The sequence below is a fragment of the Corvus hawaiiensis genome, chromosome 3 (assembly GCF_020740725.1).
Source record: "Corvus hawaiiensis isolate bCorHaw1 chromosome 3, bCorHaw1.pri.cur, whole genome shotgun sequence".
Classification (NCBI taxonomy): domain Eukaryota; kingdom Metazoa; phylum Chordata; class Aves; order Passeriformes; family Corvidae; genus Corvus; species Corvus hawaiiensis.
In genome coordinates, this window is record NC_063215.1 from 83,331,687 (window position 1) to 83,343,912 (window position 12,226).

Sequence of the window (12,226 nt, forward strand, 5' to 3'; positions counted from 1 at the left end):
AAGCTGTCCAGCTGTGGGGTGAGCGGGTTCAGGGTGTGCTGGGTGAAGAACTGGCTGAAGGCAGAGCTCAGAGGGCTGTACTGATTGGGGCTACACCTGGCTGGCCACTGGTCACCTGGGGCTGCTGGCTGGCAGCAGCTCAGTCTGAGTCAGCAGGGTGTGCCCTGGCAGCCAGGAGGGCAAACTGCATCCTGGGGTGCCTCAAAAAGGCATCATCAGCCAGTCAGAAAAGGTGATTGTCCCACTGAATTCAGCATTGGTGCAGCCTCACCTTGAATACTTGGGCAGTTCTGGGCCCCACAATTTTAAGAAGGATGTGGAGGTCCTTGAATGCACCCAGAGGACAGCAAAGCCAGTGAAAGGACCAGAAGGAATGTCCCATGAGGAGCAGCTGAGGGCTTTGGGCTTGTCTAGTTTGGAGCAAAGGAAGCTGAGGGGTGACCTCACTGCTCTCCACAGCTTCCTGGGGAGGGGAGAGGGAGGTGCTGAGCTCTTCTGCTTCGTATCCAGTGATAGGAAACATGGGAATGGTTCAAAGCTGTGCCAGGGGAGATTTAGACTGGACATTTGCAAGCATTTCTTTGCTGAGAGGGTGGCCAAACACTGTAACAGGCTTCCTAGAGAGGTGGCTGATGTCCCAAGCCTGCATTTAAAAAGCATTTGGAAAATGCCCTTAATAAGGTGCTTTAACTTGCCCAGCCCTGTATTGCTCAGGCAGTTGGACTAGATGCTTGTTGTAGATACCTTGCAACTGAAATAGCCTATTCTAAGAGGGCTGCAACACGGGTACATGATTTTAATTTACAAAATAAATTTATTAGGATCTCTATGCAAGCCTGAAGTTGTCTGAGGTTATGTGGTGTAGGGCTAGGGAACTGGCCATCTATCTGCCAAGCTGCACCCCAGTGACCTTCTGAAGTTCCAGTGCTGGAAATTATCGCCAAAACCCTGAGTGATCTCAACTGAAAGTGTTTCCAATACTAGTGCTACTAAAGTTCTCTAAATAAAATCATGCAGCTATAAAAAAAAAATTAGATAAGGGAAAAGGAGAGAAAGTCTGTACTGCTTTTTCTGTTGAAAGCATCTTACAATGTTGTTATTGAAGCTCAGACCCATTTGAAGGTTTCCATAAACATTTAAGATAGTGAGCACATTCCATAACAGGCAACTTCAAAGTCACAATAAAACTGTGCTGACACAAAGAAAACTCCTTCAAGAACAGACTGGGCATTAAGTTACAACTGCTCATGCAGTACATGCACTGTTCTTGCACAACCACACAAAGCTTTTGAGGAGTGCTGCAAAAACAGCACAGCAGGGAATGATGCCACACAGAGAAATGCCCAGAGGCTGCCTGGGTGTGCAACTCTTCAGTGCTACCCAAGAATATTTTGTGTTAGCATGAAACACACTGTCTACCTCCTGTGCTGTGGACCCATAAGCCGTGATCTACTCTTGTTTGGAGAAGTCACCCGGCACAGATGTAAGCACAACCGAGAAGGGCGGTCACTCATTTTAAGACCTCTGGCAGCATGCAGTAAAGTGGCTTTTCCACAGAATGCTGGCAGAAAGCAAACATGTCCTCAAGATATGTTCAAGAAAACATACAGGAAAACATGCTGCCAACTACTTGGATCAGGAACACCGCTTAACAAAGTCATGAGGCCAACAATTTTACAAGGGCCCACTGTGGGTTTTGTGGCTCTTCCTCTCAGTACCTTTTAAAAATGTAAAAAACTCCTTTTATAGGTCATTGTGAACTGCCTAGAAATATTGGACTTTAATATGAATCCCTAAACCTTGACTATCATTTAAGGAGAAAAACAGTCCAAATTCAACCTCCTACACCTTTTCACTGTACCACAAATAGAGGTGTTATTCTTTTGAGTCAGACATCTCTGAGAGCTCAGTCATATAATGCACTGATGTAGAAGATACACCACCTACTTCATCTTGCTCAGCATTGTACATACAGGGAAACAACTCTGAATTTGACAGCCTCCTACTGGCAGCCCTTCAGTGTCTTCAAATTACAGACCACACTAGAGATAAACAGAGAGGAAGAAGGCAAGGACTGACCCTGCAATCAAAATGAAGTTTGCAGCCTGGCATTAGCACTCTCTGAGAGTTCATTATAACCCACAGAATCCATATAAATGTATATTCACACATTTCCCATTTTTTAAATGCATAATCAAAACACTTTCTACTGCTCAATACTTCACCTCATGCCAGAAGCCAGGAGTACTTCACAAAGCAATTTGTGGTATTTGGGAGGGGGTTTTGTACAGATCAATAAACACTAGAGTTCAGTTACACTTAGTTTCAAAAGGTCAGCAAGCCTTCTACATTTTTCCAGAAAATGAACTGTTCTTAGGATCTTTATCTTGTTCCAAAAAAATGTACCTCCCTCCACGCCTGTGACAAAACAAGGTTTTCATAATCCTTGACATTTGGCAGTATACACGAAGGTTATGTCAAACCTACATTTGAACTCCAAGAAATAGCTGACCCTTTAAACCACAGCAACAGCAAATACTTTTACAAACTTACAAAGCAATTGCATAAGCGATCTGAAGGGAAGAACCACCCATACCTGACTCAAGGAAGAATAATTAGAATTATATCAACTATAGAAAGAAACATAACTATATCAGAAGTTTTTAAGTACCATACATCTGATCTTTAGCTCAATAAACTGTTATGGGTAAGACTGAAACTTCCATCAGGATGAAGCTCTCCCATGGGTCTTGTAAATTCCCCAAAACCTAGAGTAACCTAATGCCAGGTGTAACCATGTAGGGGCAATTCCTATGTTTCTGAAGGACAGCAAAAAATATCTTCTGAAGACAAACAGCAGAAATAAAAGTTTCTATTAAAATGCCCTAGGATATATCACCGTGTCCCACAGCTGTAGGGAGGAGGAGAGAAAATCCAGCAGGCAGGAATTGTGCAGCAAGATTGATTTATTTAATTATTTTACAAACTCTTTTATAGATTTTTTTCTTCATAGTCTAATTGGACAAAGGATCATCCACCCCTTGGGGGTGATTGGCTAAAATCCTAAAACATCCATTGTCAAAATATTTTTCTACTATAGTATAAACAATGCTTCTCAAGGCTGCAGGTGTTTCATTGTTTACAGAACTCTGCGGCTATCTTTTGTGAGAGAGAAAAAGTCTCTCATGGACTTAGAAAATAGCAAGAAAATCCGTGCTAGCAGCATTTTTGTATCCACAGTTTCTGTCACCCTAAACATTAAGTCTCATGCAGTATTAGATTACAAGCAACAGAAAAAAGCTATGCAGGGTCTTCAGTAAAAAGATCGGTATAAGTCAAACTTATTTGATGAGTAGCTAATGCGGGGATGACTGAATGTAGGGCACACATTTTTGCTTTCCACTGTGGTTATGTATGAAAATCCTCACAGAAGGTCAGGCGTTTGGTACAGCATCTCGGCATTTTGTACAGCAGACTGGAGGAAAATGTTTTAGAATAATCCAGTTGAAGAAGGATGAGAGAATGAACTCTTTGCTTCTTTTTAGTTACATTTTAGTTTCACCTAAAGGTCTGAGAAGAAGCCCATAGCCACTGTGCCAAGCGCTCTGCCGTTGTGGATGGGCCTCAGCCTGTGGAACTGGGTTCTCTTCCCCTCCATTCACCCTCATGAACATTCTGCGATGCTCCATATGGAAGACGCTTGCACTAAAACATGTGTTATTTTACTAACTGTCTCTGTTTACCAGGTAAGAGAAGTTCTCAGCCTAGCAATACCATGCACTGGCAGAGCTGGTCTCGACCAACTGGTGCCTGAATCCGTATCCTAACTACGAACACCCCTTCTTAAAGTGAGCATGGTTAAAACTCTGCATCTGCATTTCTCAGCTGGTCACATTATCAAAAACAGGACAGACCAATCCCAAATATAAGGGTATATACTCATGTTTTAAGGCAATGAGCATTTGAACTTTTCCTGATTAGGGATCTGGGGGATTATATTTCCGGTAACATGTAGTGACTGCTTCCATCCTGAATCTGCCAGCCCACAAGGACAAAGGAGCCCAGAACAAAGGTGAAAAGGAGAAAAAGCAGTTTCAAGCTTTCAAGGGGCAGTCTGTGCAACAATCTCCTGAAAGACTTTGGAGCTCACCCACCTTAGAACAGTCATTTATCTGGAGGCAATATTTTATCACCATTTGAGATCAAGGAGGTTGGCGGATGAAGGAGGCCATGACTAATGGACCTAACCCAAACATCCTCATAATAGGAACATTCTTAGGAGCAGTGAGAACACCCATCAGGCCTACAGAGGAGCTGAAATTAAGCCTGTTCTCAAATGTTTGTCTGAATAGGGATTGATTTAAATAAGTGTTTTCCTTAAAACGGGAGCTTAAGCAGTAGAAAAATCAATAGAAGCATTTATCAGGAAAAGACAAAAATCAGTTTCTTTTGATTCAAAACGAATACCATAGGAGAAACTGGGTTCAGAGTGCATCCTTCTGTTCAACCAGAATTAGAATTTGTAGTGGAAAGTTGTGTAATATAATTGGCTAATTCTTAGCACCAGTCTTTCAACATCAACAAAAATCTCCCTACAAGTAAAATGTTATCAAGTTTTATAAGCAGTTACACACAAAAAAAAAAAGTCAGTAAACTCTGTGCTGGAGATAACTGTTATTTAGCTGGTCAATAAACAGTAACTACAGCAGTTTCAGCTTTGTTTGGGGATTAATACAACTGATAATGAGAAGTTTACAAGACTGCAAAAATTGTTTTTTAACATACGTTTGTGTAAAAACGATAGTAACTATATTAGCACACCCACATACCTTGAATATACATGCAGCCTTGGAACAACATGCAACTTAGAGTGGGAGGAACTCCTCTGCAGCATGAAGAGATTGGTGAAAAAATGCTGATATCCCCAACTTTTTTTACTACATTTTTAACTTGCTGATACCTGACACTTTTTCTTCTTGCCCACTGTCTCCTTTTCCCTTTCTCCATCTTGCTAATCCCTTCAGTTATCCCTCCTGAAGTAACTGGCCTGAGGTGATTAACAAATCTTTCACACCTGCAGGTTGCAGCACGGGGGGTCACCTCTTCAGCAGGCCTTCCCTAGAGGATCAGAGGTGAGCACGGTTTGTGCTGTTGAATAGATTCCCTGGAAAAAAACAGTGGGGAAAAAATGACACTTCAGAAGCTGAGAAATGACTGATGTTCCCAGATTTCCACGTAATGCTGGCAAATTTTGGAGTTCTTTTATCTCTTCTGTCCAGAAGAGTTGCAGAGACAGCACAGGCTAGAAATTATACTGCAAACTGGAGATGAACCCACCCATTCTCCATCTGGGCACCAGTGGCAAAGTACCATCAGAAGCAAACAAACCACTTCCTGTCCACAACACGGGAAGGACATTGACCTGTTGGATGAGTCCAGAGGAGAGCCACCAAGTTGATCAGAGGACAGAGCACTTTCCCTATGAGAGAAGGCTGAGAGAATTGGGATTGTTCAGCCTGGAGCAGAGAAGGCTTCAGAGCAACCTAATTGCAGCTTTCCAGTCCCTGAAGGGAATTTACAGGAAAGATGGGGCAAGACGATTTACAAGAGCATGAACTGACAGGACAAGGGGGAACGGGTTCAAACTGAAAAACAGTAGATTTAGATTAGATATTAGGGGAAAACTTTGTTACTGTGAGGGTGGTGAGGCACTGCACAGGTTGCCCAGTGCAGTGGTGGATGCACCATCCCTGGCAGTGTCCAAGACCGGGTGGGATGGAACTATGTGCAACCTGGTCTAGCTGAAAGCATCCCCTGCCCATGGCAGGGGGTTTGGAACTAGATGATCTTCAAGGTCCATTCCAACCCAAACCATTCTACAATTCTATGGCTTTATGATTCTATGATTTTCCTATCTTTTCTGTGCTGCTTTAGGTGTGTCCATATTGGCACAGAACAAGTGGGACAAGGCAGTCACAAAAGCCATGCTGTGCTTTCTTGCACATGCCAGAATGGACATCATCAGACAAGGATTAGGATACAACGTAGGCAAGCCACCCCAGAGGCTAAAAGCTACAGAACAGTTGGACAAAGAGGTACAAGCAGAACTGTGGGTTGTACAGAATTTTTTAGCAATCCTCAGATACCTTTTACCATCATTCACCTGTCAGATATTGCTTTTTTTCAAATTGCTCCAGCCTCTTTTCTTTACATTTATCTCCCAGCAGTCCTGTTCCTAGTACTGAGATACATGGAAATGATGGAGACAGGGTACTGCTCCCATATCCAGCAAAGTATAAGACAGACGGGCAAGAGTCTGCCCAAATGAATGTTACTCTGTGAGCAGAAATTTCCACTTGATCTGAGAATCACATTGTTCTCATGCCTGTATGTCCATATATTTTAATTCTCCCATGCCAGAATCAGCAGATGGATATTTCCCAGTCTCCTTGAGGACCTCTGACCTCACATCATGCACCTCTGACGTGCACCCATAGGATTGCTGTCCACACCAGGCACAGCAGCAGCAGCCATTTCCACTCGAGAAATACAGCACAATGCAGAGTTCAGTGATTAATGAATGTACTACTGCAGAGTACAAGAGACCAGTAATTTCCTTCCCTCCTTCTCCAGTTTAGTTCCTCAGCTCCCATCTCCCACTAGCATGTATGTTGGCCCAGTCAGTCACAGTCTCTCTGTCTTGCCTGATTAATTTTGACTGTGCCATAGTTTCAACAGGAGTCCACAACTTGGCACTTTTGTTCTGTCTTGGGAGACACAGGTTTGATCCCTCCATCTGCAGAAGGAGTTAAAGTTAGGAATAAGATCTCACTATAAGGTTGTTCCATAAGCGTAAGAAGGGGACATCATCACTTTGTTGAAACAAAGAGAGAGGACTGGTCCCTGCTGCTTTTTTTGTTTTGTGGGGTGAGGAAGAGCAAAAAAGGGGATGCCTCAATGTCTGACCTCAGGGCATTGAGACACTGAAATCCCCTGGGGATCTACCTGAAGGAACCTGAGACTGTATTTTAAGGAAAGCAATGAAAAGAACAAAACGAAAAGTCCAGTATGTTCCTCATATCCTGTAACCACTGGCAGTACCTAGATGTTGATGGCTTCATTCTCAGGACTATTGCCTTGAGAGTAGAAGTGATGAAATTACATACAACTAGAGAGACTTCACTGTCCCTCAGGATTTTCGCCATCGTTCAGCATCTCTCTCCTGTAATGCTGCAAAAAGATAATGGGCTTTTACTTTTTCATCTGCGACAACCCATCAGAGAAATGGGTTGTCACAATACAAACAGTAATCTGACATTTGCAGGGCAGGATCATGCCATATTTTGCTGAAGGGCATTTTGATAGGTCTTTTCATATACTACTCTTGACTGAACCTGGTAATCAAACAGATGGAACAAAACGATTACTTACTGACTAAACCAGTGCCAGCCCCTCAGCAACACAACTGTGTTCACATGGCACAACAAAACAGCACAAAGTTAATTCCCTCCTGTTCCCCTCAATAGAAAGAGACGTGGAGCATTTTCCAGGATACAGGGGAGAGCACTTAAGAGGTCAAACTCATCTCCAATACACTGGTGCCAGTGCCACAGCAGCAGCTGATTCTAAGGAGAGTATTCATCTGAGAACAGAATGTGGCACTGCTCTTTTCTTCTATTTAATTTCAGGTAACATTTATGGTCCACAGAAGGAAAAAATAAGGGTTTTTTTGCTGTAACAATCCCCAACATCCAGCTATGCTCTCCAAAGGTAAATATGGGTCCAAACTTCCTCCCCAGCTTCAAACCAGTTCCTAAATAGAACATTAATTTTATTACACTCTTATGCAAAAATTAGAAAAAGATGGCCCCAAAGACATCAAGCACATATCCCCATAAGACGGTTCACTCATATTTAAGGGGCCAAAAACACAAACAATTTTACTGAATATATGGCCAATTATTCACAGCATCAGAATTAACATAATTAACATTATAATGGATTTCTTCAAAAGGGAACTAGTATAATAATTACACAAGGCATTCTAAATGGGAAATAAAGCCAACTACAAATTTCAGAGGTTATTTTATGCGAATACTGTCGCTGTAGTGTTCTGAGAATTCCATTGTAAGCTGAATTGTCCATTTCTGATACTATGAATAATTGCATACCCATTTATTTCTAATAACCTATTATTTATTTGCAATTTCTTTTGTCCTTCTAAATGTTATGAACCCATTTAGAGAAACCACCTACATGACAACTTACCAATTATCCTTATAAAATGTTGCATAGCTTTGGATTAGCTACACACAATTAAATGCCAGCTACTGTGTTCATATAAGTTAGCAAGTCTGTGAACCCCAGCAATATAACATTGCATTTAATTCTAAACAACTATTTCTAAAACAAGGTGATTTATATATAATCACCCCAGAACACAATCAAACTGCACTCAGTTTTGCCCTTATAAAGATTACTGAGTGCAGGTACCAATATTTAATGTGCAAATAACAAGCGCCATTTTCCAGACCATCCCCAAACAAACTCATTCACTGCTTCACTCTTCCAGTGCACCAATACTGCAGCCACTCCCAGGTACACCCATGAGCCATGCACTTACCCACCCTGTTCACCTCGGGATACACTAACATTTCACAAATTGGCTTAGTGTTGGTAAACTGGATTACTCACACCGATTGCATCCATGGTGTGGAACTCTGCTTTCCTCTTGGTCACACTGCTGAGCATCAGTGTCGCTCAGAGGAGCTGGCCCTTGCTGATATGAGTCCTCAGAACTGCAGTAATCATGACTCCCAGAATGGAGCTGACTCCTGCCTGGCTAGCTTGTTCACGTCTATGTGCAAAACACCCAGCAAACATTCAAGGTGTTTCTTTTCAAACTCCTTCTGTCTCTTTAAGTTCCCCATAAAACTGCTGTAGCACCTCAGTAGCTCCTGTGCCTGAGACACTATGCCTCGCAGTGCCTCAGGGGACAGCGGGGCAGCTTTGGGGTGCAGTGGGACCTGCCAGGGCAGTGATATGCTGCCATGGGTGGGGTACAGAGGCAGCAAGCAGGATTCAGTCCTGGAAGCCTCCACATCTTCTGAAAGAATAGCTGTACCTGAGCTATGGATTGTTTCTTCCTCCGATCCTCAATGACTTTGATTTAATGCTGGGCTTTGACCAGTTTTCCTTCTGAAGCAAACTCAGGCTACTTCTGTTACCCTGGAGGGTCTGCCATGCCAGCAAACAGCTTTATATTTACAGCAGTTAATAATGATACTTATTCTACTCATTGCATAGTTACCTATCTTAATGTGTTTTTCTTCTCTTTCGGTGCCCTTGGGCTTCCAGCAAACAATTCATTTGTGGACAAAGCACTTGTATGGCCCTCAAATCACAAACCATTCAAAACATGGACAGTGAAAAACGCAACACACAACAGACCTGGAGGGCCTGTCCTCTGCTGTCCAGAAACTGTGAAATCACTCATGTATAAAATACACTGTCTGTCTCTTGTGCTTCAGATTGCTGAGTTAAAATGGCAACAGTCAGGGCACAGGGGCTGGGGAGGCATAAAATGGCCTGCAAAAGCAATTAAGTGCCACAGAGACATTTGGATTTGCTAAGAACAGAAGATTGTTTACAGCCCTGTTTACTCCTGACCATGAATACTGTGCTTTATGTACAACAAGGACTTGAGCAAACCCCAGTGCTCCAACACATTTGTTGCTCTGCTGAGACTCCACAGAGCACAGATGCTTCCCACTGGCACCATTGTGCAGGTGACTTTCCTGAGGCTTTCCGCTCCAAATTATGATCTCCAGCCACATGGGGAACACACTCATCAAACACATACAGCCTTCAGAGCTGATGTCCCTTTTGTACTCTCCTGTTTTTATGTGGTCCCATTTCCCCACATGCCCTCACACCATTTCTTTCTCTCTCTGGTAAGAACACAGTCCTGCGTTACCACTAGAAAAATCCTTAGGAGTTTGGAATTCAGACAGAATGGGGAACCTACTGTGCTTTTCACCACCATGCAACCATTGCTCACCCCAGGCAGGCTGGCACCCTTGGCCACCAGGAGGGGAACAGACTCCCAGCTGTGTTTGCCCCAGCTCCAAGAGTTAAGCAACGTTTTTCAGACATGGGAGAACAACTCCTCTCACCTTTAAAAGCCAGCCATGTAGCACTGGATAGGCCAAGAGAGAAAGCTCCTGCAGCAGGAGAGCCCCAAGGCAGTGGGCTGTGGCAGCCATGGAGTTTTCCTGCTGCTCCCAAGGTGATGGGAGAGGGGGTTTCCCAGTGCAGCATCCTCTCAGCATGGTGAGCGCCCTGGGTTCACACCTGACATGACACCGCCAGGCACTCACCCAATTTTGGAGGGATGGAGGTGCACGGAAGCCCAGCCTCCACGAGGTCTCACCACATCTACAAAGGTTGCTCCAATAGCTCTCTGTGAGAAATAAATGAGAAAGACAGAAGATTATAAGTGTTCTATTTTTGGTTGTTTGTTGGGGGTTTTTTTTTCCAAACATTTATTGGGATGTATGTCTAATGCCTAAGATTAGTATTTCGGTTTTTCCTCCGAATATAAATATATTGCCTATGGATATATCAGAAGTACACAATAATGCAAGTATGAATTATTTACCTGTTGGGGCAATGTTAATGAGTGTTCTACCAATTAAAATGGCTTCACAGGTTTGTAAAATATAAAATAGGAGGGAACTCACTGGAGACCCCACAAGCATATGTCAATAAACTTAAATTATTCACAAATACACAAGCCTCCCAAAATACCAGCTTCCCAGCCCTCTTTCATTTCCTGAGTGCTCCTGACTGCATCACATTTTGAGCAAAGTCAAAGACTAACTTTCTGTCTTCCCCAAGCCTCTAAAGTTTTTGCAGAAGCCAAATAATCATATGAAAAACATTTCGTTCAGATGAAAACTGAATGTTTTATTGGCTAATACTTCATAGTATCCAACTGACATGCATTGCAAAGTGCAATAGCAATACAGGACAATAGCATCTAAGACCATAAACACCTGAAGGTAAATGACATTTAGCAGAGTGCTCTAGCAATGCACTTACACAGCACTGATACAGTGTGCTCTCGTTCAGAATGTTGCTGTTCTTTGTTTCTCTCCTCTGCATCAATCCTGACAATATTAACATCTGTAACAATCCCTGACCACTCTCATTTTGACACTTCCAGTGTACACTGCCAAGCTCTGCAGTGTGTTACAAGTAAAACAGAAGGTGCTAATCCCCACCAAAGGTCCTTCAGCCAAAATTCAGATCAATGTTTGGACTTTAACAAAAAAATCCCACATTAGAATACAAGTCCAGGCATCTGTTGTCATAAAAAGATTGTGATTGTTGTATTTCATGTCCCTTTTCATTATAAATCCATTTGGCATCCTTTATAACAGTCAGCCTGCCCCCAGAAAAAATTATTTGATGTTCCTGTAGATGTCATATGTGCCCTGTGCTTTTACAGCACTTCTGTTGTAATTCAACATTAATTATCTTTCCAATTAATGTACTGCATAATGCTGCAATATAAAATGCTCACATTTTGCAAATAAGAAAATTGAGCTCACCTCTGTTTGCTTTGATCCCATTTTACTGTTATTATAATTCAGTACCAGAATTCTTTTCCTTCTTGGTTGGGTTATTGACACCCTGAACACACACAAGGGAGCTATCGTCTCCATAGAAAAGATACAGTTATTCTTTTCTTTTCCAAGAGAAGACCTCCAATTTCTTTTTCAATATCATTTAGATATACTTTCCTGCCTTATGATTGTTATTGAATAGCTCATAGGGAAAACTGAGGTGACAGAAGTACTAATAGAACAGCATTTACCAGTTACCATAAATGTAGGCATCAAAAATACCTACAACTGCTAGAAAATTGTAAGTGTGAAGCAGATTATAAATACAGAAAAAAAGGCGATATCAAAACTGTGGTGAGAGAATGGAAAATACCCACTTATTTAGAAATGATCCAACGTATTCCTTAAAGGTTTTGTGTCAAAAATACCATTCCAAGTTTTACTGCAGAGTACCATAATAAAAAACATAAAAGCTAAAATATACAGAGAGTATAACATATAGAAATGCAAAATACATATACAAAATTGCTTCCTATATTTATGATGGGAAGAATATATGGTGAGTTTCCACAATGAGGAACTTAATTTTTCTTTTT